The 13,248-nt window shown below is 36.6% G+C and overlaps 1 pseudogene; it reads right to left on the bottom strand.

The window, feature by feature from the left end:
* Nucleotides 1-10,574: 10,574 nt before the first annotated feature.
* On the bottom strand, nt 10,575-10,680 carry LOC131822431 (U2 spliceosomal RNA; annotated as a pseudogene).
* Nucleotides 10,681-13,248: the final 2,568 nt, after the last annotated feature.

The raw sequence follows: 13,248 nt of genomic DNA, 5'->3' as shown, positions 1-13,248 counted from the left end.
ATTTCACTGTTCATAAGGAAAAATGTGGAATAATATATAATTGCAGACTAGATATACAGAAGTCCAGTGTTCATACAGATTTGATCTTTATCTGGGGATATGATAATCTAGCCCTAAGGAATACAGAGATTCTGTCATCATGTGGAATGTTGAGTCTAGCTATTGGGATCAGAAATATCTGGGTACATAATAATACTGAAATCCTTCTTTACTGTGCCAGATACTGTTTCGAGCTTTTAACATGTACCATCTATTTTGATCCTTACAAAAATCTAGAAGGCATGTGTTATTACTGTGCCCAATTGACAGATGAGAAAACAGGATCCCAGGCTCACTAATTTGTCTGGATCCACACAGCAAGTCAGTGCTAAACTTGGAACTGAAACCCAGGATGTCTGACTCTGAAGCTAAACTCAACATGTTAGGAGATCATGAAAATCACAAAGTTGCTTAGAACCTCAATTTTAATGTCCATAAAATGGGAAGAAACATAGGAGTTTCCATATAGGAAAGCTGTTTCTATTATGTATTTTTTAAAGATTATATTTATTTATTTGTCAGAGAAAGAGAGAGAGACAGCACAAGCGGGGGTGTGGGCAGCAGCAGAGTGAGAAGCAGGCTCACCGCCAAACAAGGAGTCCAACGTGGGACCCAATCCCAGGACCCTGGGATCCTGACCTGAGCCAAAGGCAGGAGCTTAACCAACTAAGCCACCGAGGTGCACCAGAAAGTTGTTTTCAAAACCTGTTATTAAAGAACAGAGCTTAATGGCTGACATACAACAGGTACTCAATAGTTGCTTTTTTTTTACTGTGGTAAAATACATATAAAATTTATTATGTAAAACATTAAATTAAAAAATTTAATTTCATTGTCTTAAAAAATTTTAAATTTAAAAATTTTTAATTTTATTATCTTAAAATTTAAAGTCAGTAGTATTAAATATATTCATACTGTTTACAACAAAGCCATAGGACTTTTTCATCTTGCAAAATGGAAACAATATCCCATTTTCCCCTACCCCAGCTCTTGACAAATGTTATACTTTTTTCATGAGTTTTACTGCCCTAGACATATAAGTGGAATCGTATAGTATTTGTCTTTTTGTGACTGGTTCATGTCACTTAGGATAATGTCTTCAGTGTTCATCCATGTACCATGAGTCAAGATTTCTGTCCTTTTTAAGGCTGAATAATGTTCCACTGTATGTACATACCACATTTTCTTTTCATACTTATCCATTAATAGACTCTTGGATTGCTTCCACCTGTTGGCTAATGTGAATAGTGCTGCTATGCTATGTGTGCAAATATCTCTTCAAGACCTTTATTTAAATATTTTTGGATATATACCCAGAAATGGACTTGTAAGATCATACAGTAACTTTAATTTTAATTTTTTAATGAGCAAATTTACTGTTTTCCAGTGACTGAACCATTTTACATTCCCACTAACAGTGCACAGAATTTATGATTTCTTCACATCCTTGACAACACTTCTTATTTTGCATTCATTTTTTTAAAGAGCAGCCATCCTTGGGTGTGCAGTGATATTGTAATTTTGATTTGCATTTCCCTAATGACTAGCAATATTGAGCATCTATTCATATGTTTGTTGCCAATATGTATATAATTTTTTAGAAATGTGTATTCAAGTCCTTTGCCCATTTTTAAAGTAAGATTAATATTGTTGTTGTTACTGAATTGTTGCTACTGAATTGTAGCAGTTCTTTATATATTCATGATATTAACCTCTTATCAGATACAGGATTTGCAAATATTTTCTCCCATTCTGTAAGCTGATTTTTTCACTCTGTGGATTCTGTCCTCTGATACACAGTTTTTAATTTTAATGTTCAATTTATCTATTTTTGCTGCCTATGCTGTAGGTGTCATATCCAAGAAATGATTGCTGGATTTAATGTTATGAAGGTTTTCCCCTATTTTCTCTCTAGGAGTTTTATAGTTCTTGCCCTTATGTTTAGGTCTTTGATTCATTTTGACTTAATATTTGTATATGGTATAAGAGCCCACCTTCACTCTTTCACATGTGGATTTCCAGTTATCTCAAAACCATTTGTTGAGAAGACTCTCCTTCTCCATTAGTAGTTATTAGCACCCTTGTCCAAACTCATTTAGCCATATATGCAAGGGTTTATTTCTGGGCTTTTTATTCTGTTCCATTGGTCTATATGTTTGTCTTCATGCCAGTACCACACTCTTTTGATTAATGTAGCTTTGTAATATGTTTGGAAACCAGGATGTGTGAATTCTCCAATTTTGTTCTTTTTCATGATTTTTGAGGGCTATTTGGAGTCCCTTGATTTGCATTTTCCTGATGATTATTGATGCTGAGCATCTTTTCATGTACCTGTTGTCTATTTGGATGTCTTTTTCAGAAAAATATCTATTTGATTCCTCTGCCCATTTGTGAATTGGATTTTTGTATTCATTGTTATTGAGTTGTGTGAGTTCTTTATATTTTGAATATTAACCCCTCATCCAGTATATGATTTGCAAAACTTTTCTCCCATTCTTTAGCTTGCTTTTTCATTTTGTTTGTTTTATTTTTTTGTAGTTGTTGTTGTTCTTTACAGAATATTTTTAGTTTGTTGTAGTCCCATTTATTGATCTTTGCTTTTGTTGTTTGTGCTTTTGGTGCCATATTCAAGAAATGATTACCAAGACAATGTTGAGAAACTTCTTCCCTATATTTTCTTCGAGGAATTTTATAGTGTAAGATATGTTTAAGTTTTTGATCCATTTCAAATTAAGTTTTGTAAGTAGTATAAGATAGAGGTCTGGTTTCATTTTTCTGCATAAAAAATTTCCTTTTTTATTGATCCAGGTGTTTTTTTTTCTATTTTCTTATTATCTTATATTAGTCACCATATAGTACAACATTAGTTTTTTTTGTAAAGATTCTATATATTTATTTGACAGAAAGAGAGATCACAAGTAGGCAGAGAGGCAGGCAGTGAGAGAGGAGGAAGCAGGCTCCCTGCTGAGCAGAGAGCCTGATGCAGGGCTATATCCCAGGACCCCGAAACCATGACCTGAGCTGAGGGCAGAGGCTTTAACCAAATGAGCCACCCAGGCACTCCCATCATTAGTTTTTGATGTAACATTCCATAATTCATCATTGGATGTAATACCCAGTATGCCATGCAATCTGTGCCCTCCTTAATACCCATCATCAGGCTAACCCATCTCTCCACCCCCATCCCCTCTAAAATCCTCAGTTTGTTTCTCAGAGTCCATAGTTTATCATGCATCCTCTCCACCTCTGATTCCCCACCACCGCTTCATTTTTCCCTTTCTTCTCCTAAGTCCCCCATGCTATTCCTTATGTTCCACAAATATGTGAAACCATATGATAATTGACTTTCTTTGCTTGACTTATTTCACTTAAGATTTTATTTACTTATTTGTCAGAGAGAGAGGGAGACAGAGAGAGAGAATGTAAGCAGAAGCAGAGGAAGTAGTGGGCAGAGGGAAAAGCAAGCTCCTCGCCAAGCAAGGAGCCTGATGCGGGACTGGATCCCAGACCCTGGGATCATGACCTGAGCCGAAGGCAGACACTTAACTGACTGAGCCACACAGGCATCCCTCCCAACACCATTTGTGGAAGACACTACTCTTTCTTCATTAGGTGTCCTTGGCTCCCTTTTGTTGAATATTATTTGACATAATATGTGGGGGGTTAATTGTATTGTTGCTTTGGTCTCTGTGTTTATTTTTATGGCAGTACCTTACTGTTTTCATTACTATAGCTTTGGAGTATGGTATGAAATCAGAAGTCTGATGTCTCCAGGTTTGCTCTTCTTTCTCAGGGCTGCTTTGACATTCAGGGCCTTTTGTGGTTGCATACACATTATATAATTGCTTTTTCTAGGGTGCCTAGGTGGCTCAGTCTGTTAAGCAGCTGTCTTCAGCTCAGGTCATGATCCTGGGTTCCTGGGATTGAGTCTCACATTGGGCTCCTTGCTCAGTGAGGAGTCTGCTTATCTCTCCCTCTGCCCATCCCCTCCTGCTCATGCTCTCTGTCTCTTTCAAATAAATAAATAAATAAATAGAATTATTTTTTTCTATTTCTGTGAAGAATATCATTGGAATTTTAATAGGAATTGCATTGAATCTATAAATGGCTTTGGGTGGTATGGACATTTTAACAAAACTCATTCTTCTGACTCATGAACATGGGATGTCTTTCCATTTGTTTGTATCTTTGATTTCTCTCAACAAAATCTAGTAGTTTTCATTATATAGATCTTACAATTCCTTGGTTAAATTTATTCCTAAGTATTTTATTGTTTTTGATGCTATTGTTAATAGGATAGTTTACTTCTTTTTCAGATGTTTCATTTTTAGTGTATAGAAACGTAATGGATTTATGTGTGTTGATTTTACATCCTGTAACTTACTGAATTTATTGATTAATTCCAACATTTTTTGATCATGTCTTTGGGATTCTGTTTTTTACATACAAAATCATATCACTTGCAAATAATGAAAAATTTACTTCCCCTTTCTGATTCAGATGCCTTTTATTTCTTTGTCTTCCTAATTGCTTTAGCTAAGACTTTCAGTACTATATTGAATAAGAGTGATGAGAGTGGGCATCCTTGTCTTGTTTACCATTGAGTATAATGCTAGCTGTGGGTTTGTCATATAAGGTCTTTATTATGTTGAGGTATGCTCTTTCTATATCCAGTCTGTTGAGAATTTTTATCATGAAGAGATGTATGTATTTTGTCAGATGCTTTTTCTGTATTTATTGAGATAATCATGTGATTTTTATCTTTTATTCTTTTGATTTGGTGTATTACATGTATTGATTCATGTATGTTGAACCATCCTTCCACCCCAGGGATAAGTCTTACTTGGTCATGGTGTACAATCCTTTTAATATGTTCTTGAATTTGGTTCGCTACTATTATGTTGAGAATTTTTGCATCTGTATTCATTAGGGATGTTGACCCCAAGGGATTTTTCTTGTAGTGCTCTTATCTGGCTTTGGCATTAGGGTAATGCTAGCCTCATAGAATGAATTTGAGTGCTCCCTCCTCCTCAAATTTTTAGAAGAGTTTGAGAAGAATTGGCATTAATTTTTCTTTTAATATTTTGTAGAATTCACCGGCGAAGTCATCTCATCCTGGGGTTTTCTGTGTTGGGAGGTTTTAATTACTAATTCAGTCTTTTTACTCGCTATTGGCCTGTTCTGATTTTCTGTTTCTTACTGATTCAGTTTTGGTAGGTTGTGTGTTTGTAGAAATGTATCCATTCTTCTAGGTTATCTGATTTAGTGGCATATAACTGTAGACAGTAGTTTCTTATTATCCTATGTATTTCTGCATTATCAGTATAATGTCTTCTCTTTTATTTCTAACTTTATTTGAGTTTTCTCATTTTCTTATGCTAGCTAAAGATCTGTCAGTTCTCTCTTTTAAAAAGCAGCTTACTTTTGTTAATCTTTTCTGTTGCTTTTCTGGTCTCTAATTTATTTTCACTATGATCTTTATTCTTTCCTTTTTTCTGCTAACTTTGGGCTTAATTTGATCTTCCTTTTCGAGTTCCTTGATGTGAAAAGTTAGGTTGTTTATTTGAAATCCTTCTTGATTTCTCAATATATTCATTTATCTCTATAAACTTCTCTCTCAGAACTGCTTTTGCAGCATCCCATAGGTTTTGATATGTTGGGTTTCAATTTTCATTTGTTTTGAGATATATTTTATTTCCCTTTTGATTTCTTCTTTGATTCATTGATTTTTCAGAGTGTGTTATTTAGGAGAGTCTGGGTGGCTCAGTCAGTTAAGTGTCAGACTCTTGGTTTCAGTTCAGGTCATGATCTCAACATCATGAAATGGAGCCCCACCTTGGGCTCTGCACTCAGTACAGAGTCTGCCAGGGATTCTATCTCCTTCTACCCTTCTCCCTGCTTGTGTGGGTGCACACTCTCTCTTTTCCTCTCTCTCTCTCTCAGATGAATGAATGAATGAATAAATAAATAAATAAATAAATAAAATCTTCTAAGGAAAAAGAAGTGTGTTGTTTAGATTCCCCATATTTGAAGTTTTTTCGGCTTTCTTTTTGTTGATTTCTAGTTTCATACCACTGTGATCAGAAAATATAGTTGATAAGACTTCAGGTTTCTTTTTTTTTTTTTAATTTACTTTTTTTTAAGATTTTATTTATTTATTTGACAGAGAGAAATCACAAATAGGCAGAGAGGCAGGCAGAGAGAGAGAGAGGAGGAAGCAGGCTCCCTGCTGAGCAGAGAGCCCGATGTGGGACTTGATCCCAGGACCCTGAGATCATGACCTGAGCCAAAGGCAGCAGCTTAACCACTGAGCCACCCAGGCGCCCAGACTTCAGTTTTCTTAAATTTGCTAAGATTTGCTTTGTGTCCTATGATCTGTCCTGGAGAATATTCTAGTACACTTGAGTAGAATGTGTATCCTGTTGCTGTTGGATGGAATATTCTATATATGCACGTTATATCCATTTGGTTTACAGCATGTTTTAAGTCCAGTGTTTTCTTTTTTCTTTGTTATTTTTTTTAAGATTTTATTTATTTATTTGACAGGGACCACAAGTAGGCAGAGAGGCTGGCAGACGGGCAGGAGTGGGGTTGGGCGGTGGGGAGGAAGGTTTCCCTCTGAGCAGACGTGGGGCTAGATCCCAGGACCCTGGGATCATGACCTGAGCCAAAGGCAGAGGCTTTAACCCACTGTGCCACCTAAGCGCCCCAGTCCAGTGTTTTCTTGATTTTTTGTCTGGATGAACCATCCATTGCTGAAAGTGAGGTATTGAATTCTCCTCCTATTATTATACCATTGTATATTTCTCCTTTCAGATCTATTAGTATTTGCTTTTTTTTAAAAGATTTTATTTATTTATTTGACAGACAGAAATCACAAGTAGGCAGAGAGTCAGGCAGAGAGAGAGGAGCAAGCAGGCTCCCTGCCAAGCAGAGAGCCCGATGCGGGACCCGATCCCAGGACCCTGAGATTATGACCTGAGCTGAAGGCAGAGGCTTTAACCCACTGAGCCACCCAGGCGCCCCAGTATTTGCTTTGATATATTTGGGTGCTCCACTGCATGTATATTTTCTTGTTGTTTTGACTACTTAATCATTATATAATGACCTTCTTTGTCTCTTGTTACCATTTCTGGCTTACAGTCTATTTTGTTGGATATAAGTTTGGCTATCTCCATGTTCTTTTGGTTTTCACTTATGTGGAGTATCTTTATTCATCTCTTCACTTTGAGTCTGTTTGTCTTTAAAGCTGAAATGAGCCTCCTGTAGGCAACATATAATTGGGCTTATTTCTTTTTTAATCCATCTAACCACTTCATGCCTTTTGATCAGTGAATTCAATTCCTTTACACTTAAAGTTATTACTCATCTGTAAGGATGAGTAATACACTTACTATTGTCCTCCTATTGATTGTTTTCTGGTTGTTTTATATTTCCAGTTTTTTAATTTTTTCCCTTTCTTTTGGCCTACCTTTATAAATTTGTGGCTCTCCACAGTTATTTACTCTGTTTCCCTTTTTTAAATGTTCTGTAAATTTGCTTAGGATTTTTCCTTTGTGGTTTCATGAGGCTTATCTAGAACATCTTATAGATAAAAACATCCACTTTTTTCTGACAGCAATTTATCTACATTCATTTTTAAAATTTTTAAAAAATTTCTTCAGTGTAACAGTATTCATTGTTTTTTGCACCATACCCAGTGCTCCATGCAATCCATGCCCTCTCCAATACCCACTACCTGGTTCCCCCAACCTCCCACCTCCCGCCCCTTCAAAACCCTCAGATTGTTTTTCAGAGTCCATAGTCTCTCATGGTTCACCTCCCCTTCCAATTTCCCTCAACTCCCTTCTCCTCTCTAACTCCCCTTGTCCTCCATGCTATTTGTTATGCTCCACAAATAAGTGAAACCCTATGATAATTGACTCTCTCAGCTTGACTTATTTCATTTCACTCAGCATGATCTCTTCCAGTCCCGTTCATGTTGCTACAAAAATTGGGTATTCATCCTTTCTGATGGAGGCATAATACTCCATAGTGTATATGGACCACATCTCATTTTTTTTTATTTTATAAACATATATTTTTATCCCCAGGGGAATCAATGAAACAAGATGGGATTGGGAGGGAGACAAACCATAAGTGACTCTTAATCTCACAAAACATCTCATTTTTTAAAAAATTTCTTTTCAGCGTAACAATATTCATTGTTTTTGCACCACACCCAGTGCTCCATGCAATCCATGCCCTCTCTAATACCCACCACCTGGTTCCCCCAACAGCTTTGCCTTTTTACTCTTCCCCCCTTTTCTGATGTCAAAATTTACCTCTTTTTATTTGGTGTATTTGTCAACAAATCCAAGTAGTTATAGTTATGTTCAATACTCTTTTCTTTTAATTTTATACTGTAGTTAAGTAACTAATATACCATCCTGTTATAGAATTGGAGTCTTCTAAATCTGGCCATATATTTTTCATTTTATCAGTATGCCATATACTTTTATATGTTTTCATATCTGTGATTATTGTCTTTTTATTTCGGCATGAAGAACTCCTTCCAGCATTTCTTCCAAGACAAATCTAGTGGTGATATAACTTCTCAGCTTTTATTTGTCCATGAAAGTCTTTATTTCACCTTCATATCTGAAGGATAATTTTTCTGGATAGAATAATCTTAGCTGGCAGTTTTTATCTTTCACCACTTTGAATATGTCATTTTATTCTCTCTTGGCCTATATGGTTTCTGCTGTGAAATTTGCTGATAGCTCAATGGGTGTTCCTTTGTAGGTTGTACTCTTTTTTCCTCCCTAGTAGTCTTTAGTATTCTTTTTTAACCTTTGATTTTTGATGGTTTCATTATAATGTGTCATGGAGAAGGCCTTTTGGCACTGGGATAACAGGGTCATCTGTTAGCTTCTTTTCCCCCAGCTTGGGAAGTTTTTAGCTACAGTTTCCTTAACTAAAATTTCTTCCACCCCTCTCCCTCTCTATTCTTTCCAGAATCCTGATTATTTAAATGTTTGCCCTTTTAATTGAATCCCATAGATCGTGTAGGCTTTCTTTGCTCTGTATTTTTTCCCCTTTTTCTGCTGTAAATGTGTTGTTTCAGAATTCCTATTCTGCCAGTCATTTATTCTATCTTCCATCTGCTCTTCTTTACTACAGATGCTTTCTGTTGCATTCTTCATCGCATTCATTGAATTCTTCCACTCCTGAATTTGTTTGGTTCCTTTTTATAGTTTCAATCTGTTTTATAAGAGATTTTGTAAAAATATTTTATTTATTTATTTGAGAGAGAGAATGAGTGAGCAAGCCAGAGAGCATGAGTGGGGGAAGAGTCAGAAGCAGAATCTCCACTAAGAATCTCCACTAAGTGGTGAGCCTGATGCAGATTCAACCCCAGGACCCCAGGATTAGGACCGGACTGAGCCACCCAGGTGCCCCTCATTGATCTGCCTTTCTGAATTATAGCTTGTTGGGTTTCTTCAGTACAAGTATTTTGAATTCTTTATCAGTTGATTGCATTATTCTGTGGTTTTGGGTTCTGTTGCTGGAGAATTATTGGTACCTTTTCACAATGACATATTTCCTTGATTTTTTGAGCTCCTTGTACTTCTGAGTTGCTACTTTCTCATTTTAAGTATCTTATTATCTTCATATGGTATACTGTTAATTGGTATTGTTTCTCTGGGGAATACCAGACTTATAAGGGATAGACCTGTTTTACTCTTCTTCCCTCTTGTAGCAGCATTTTTAACCTTTGTGTTTTCTCTTGTTATTGCAATTTGCCAAGCTGCCTGCAGAAAGCCTCTCTTTTGTTTTGCAAAACTTGGCACCCCATACAGCTCCAGTTTGTGTTTCCTCCCTTGTCCACAGATTTTGGACCATTTTTCTGAGAGCACTCAGATTATTTTACCTGCTCTCACTGCTACATTAGGGAACACACATAAGTAACTGCCCACATGGTGGCTAGATGGGAGGATTTAGCACTCAGTGCTTTGGGGATACCCATGCCCTGCTGGGGCAGTGTTTCACTGGGGGTATTCCCGAGGGCTTGTGGGCAGATTCCTGCTGAAGTCCTGGGAACTGCATTCCTTTAATGCCTTTTGATATTCCTACCTCCTTTCTTCCTTTTCTTCTCCCTCCCTCCCTCCAGAGATAGAGGTCCTTCCTCAGAAATCAGGGTGCTACTGGAGAGAAATAGGTTTCTCTAGCTACAACAGCACTGAGATAGCCAGTCACCCACTGCTTTTGCTCTCCACTCCTTCATGGAAGAGGTTTCCACTTTCCACCTCCTCTCTGGGAAGGTCACTACCGCTGCTGCCAAATAACTCAGATCCTTACAGTGTTATCCTGGTGAAGAAGGTGTCTCTGGTGATACCTCCCTCTACTGTGTGTCCAAACTCATCTCTGTTTCATTCCAAAGGTATGCTGGAATCTCCTTCAGGCAGGCTGGACTCTTAATAGTTTTCTCCTGTGTGCATATCTACCCAGGTGTGCCAGTCTCTAGGTTTTCTTTCTGACCACAGCAATTGGGGGTAGGGTGGGTTCACAACTTCCTTGGGTCCACAGCCCTTACAGAAATCTTGTTTGCTTATTTTATTTTTACTACACTTGATCTTAGCCAAAAGGCCGAGAAGTGATGTTTATTTTATTTTTAAAAGATTTTATTTATTATTTATTTGACACAGAGAGAGAGAGAGAGAGAGAGAGAGAGAGAGAACAAGCACAAACAGGGGGAATGGCAGGCAGAAGAAGAAACAGGCTCCCCACTGAGCAAGGAGCCTGATTCGAGATTACATCCCAGGAACCTAGAATCATGACCTGAGCCAAAGGCAGACACTGAACCCACTGAGCCACCCAAGTATCCCACTGTTTGTTTATTTTTGGATGCACAGGTAGGAGCAAATCTTCTTGGGTCCCTGGATGTAAGGTTCACTTTTGTTCAGTTATAGATGTCTATTTATTTAAGAAGTGGGGAGAAAAAAGAACAAATTCTGTTGCCATGATGCTGCTGCAACTCTAGTTGGGGACTTTAAAATAACTTTCTCAACAATGGATAGATCATCCACTCATAAAATCTGTAAGGAAACATTGGACTTAAACTACACAATAGATTAAATGTACCCAACAGACATTTACAGAACATTCCATCCAAAAGCAATAGAATATGTATTCTCCTCAAGTGCATATGGGATATTCCTAGGATAGATTATATGTGGGCCATGAAACAAGTCTTAATAAACTTAAGAACATTTTAATCATATCAAGCATCTTTTCTGACCACAGTGGTATGAAACTAGAAATCAACTACAAGAAGAAAACTAAACTCACAAATATGTGGAAACTAAAAATATCCTACTGAACAACTAATAAAAATCAGGAAGAAAAGAAGAATAAGAAAATATATTCAGAAAAGGAAAGGAAGCACTAAAACTTATGGGACATAGCAAAAGTTGTTCTAAGAGGGAAGTTTATAATCATAAATGCCTACATTAAGAAAAAGATCACAAACAACCTAACTTTATGCCTCGGGTAACTTGAAAAAGGACAAACTAAGCCCAAAGTTAGTAGAAGGAAGAATACAACAAAGATCAAAACGGACACCTGAGTGGCTCAGTGGGTTAAAGCCTCTGCCTTCAGCTCAGGTCATGATCCCATTGGGCTCTCTGCTCGGCAGGGAGGCTGCTTCCTCCTCTCTCTCTGCCTACTTGTAATATATGTCTGTCAAATAAATTTTTAAAAATGTTCAAAGATCAAAGCAAAAATAAGTGAAATAGCAACTAAAAAAAGGAAAAAATTAAGAGCTGTTTATTTGAAAAGATAAACAAAATTGACAAAATATCACATAAAAGAAAAAAGAGGATTCAAATAAATTATAAATGAAAGAAAAGACATTATAACACATACCATATAAAGGACCACAAAGACTACTATGAATAATTATATGCCAACAAATTGGACAACATAGAAGAAATGGATAAATTACTAAAAACAATCTAGATAATCTGAGTTGGGGGAAGTCAGAGTGGGAGAGACTGTGGACTCTGAGAAACAAACTGAAGGTTTGGGGGAGGTGGGTTGGGTGAGCCTGGTGGTGGGTATTATGGAGGGCACATATTGCATGGGGCACTGGGTGTGGTGCATAAACAATGAATTTTGGAACACTGAAAAAAATTTAAAAATCTTTAAAAATAAAAATAAAAAAATTTAAAAAATAGATAATCTGAGCAAACCAGTTATTAGTAAGGAGACAAAACCAGTAATAAAAAATGTCCCAAGAAAGAAATGTCCAGGACCATATGCCATCAATTCTTCTCAAACTCTTCCAAAAATTTATGAAGAAGGAACCCTTGCAAACTCATTTTATGAAGTAGCACTACCCTGATACCTAAGCCATACAAGGATACTACAAGAAAATAAAATTAGAGGCCGGTATCCCTGTTGAACACAAATGCAAAAATCTTCAACAAATATTATCAAATTGAATCCAGTAGCATATTAAAAAGATTGCACACAATGATCAAGTGAAATTTATCCATGGAATGCAGGGGTGCTTGGGGCTCAGTGGGTTAAAACCTCTGCCTTCGGCTCAGGTCATGATCCCAGGGTCTTGGGATTGAGCCCCACATTGGGCTCCAGCCCCACATTGGACTCTATGCTCAGCAGGAAGCCTGCTTCCCCACCTCTCTCTGCCTGCTTGTGATCTCTGTCTGTCTAAAAAATAAAAAATAAATAAAATTATCCATGGGAAGCAAAGATGTTTCAACATCTACAAATTGGTAAGTGCAATACATCACATTCACAAAATAAAGGATAAAAATATAATTTCAATAGATAAAGATCATTTGACAAAATCCAACATTCTTTTGTAATGAGAATTCTCAACAAATTAGGTAGAGTAGAAATGTACTTCAACATAATAAAGGCCATACATGACAACGCCATATGTGACATCATAATAATTGGTGGAAAGCTAAAAGCTTTTCCTCTAAGATCAGGAACAAGAATGAGTGCCCATTCTCACCAATATTTTCAACATATTATTAAAAGTCCTAGCCAGAATAATTAGACAAAATAAATAAATAAAGTAAATAAGGTACCCAAATCAGAAAGGAAGAAGTAGAATTGTCTCTTTTTGCAAATATGATATTATATATAGAAATATTCTATATTATATAAAGAAATGACATGATATTATATATACACACA

The sequence above is a fragment of the Mustela lutreola genome, chromosome X (genome assembly GCF_030435805.1).
Source record: "Mustela lutreola isolate mMusLut2 chromosome X, mMusLut2.pri, whole genome shotgun sequence".
In the NCBI taxonomy this organism is placed as follows: domain Eukaryota; kingdom Metazoa; phylum Chordata; class Mammalia; order Carnivora; family Mustelidae; genus Mustela; species Mustela lutreola.
The sequence above is the reverse complement of the archived record's forward strand: the minus strand, read 5'-3'. Positions and strand labels throughout refer to the sequence as shown.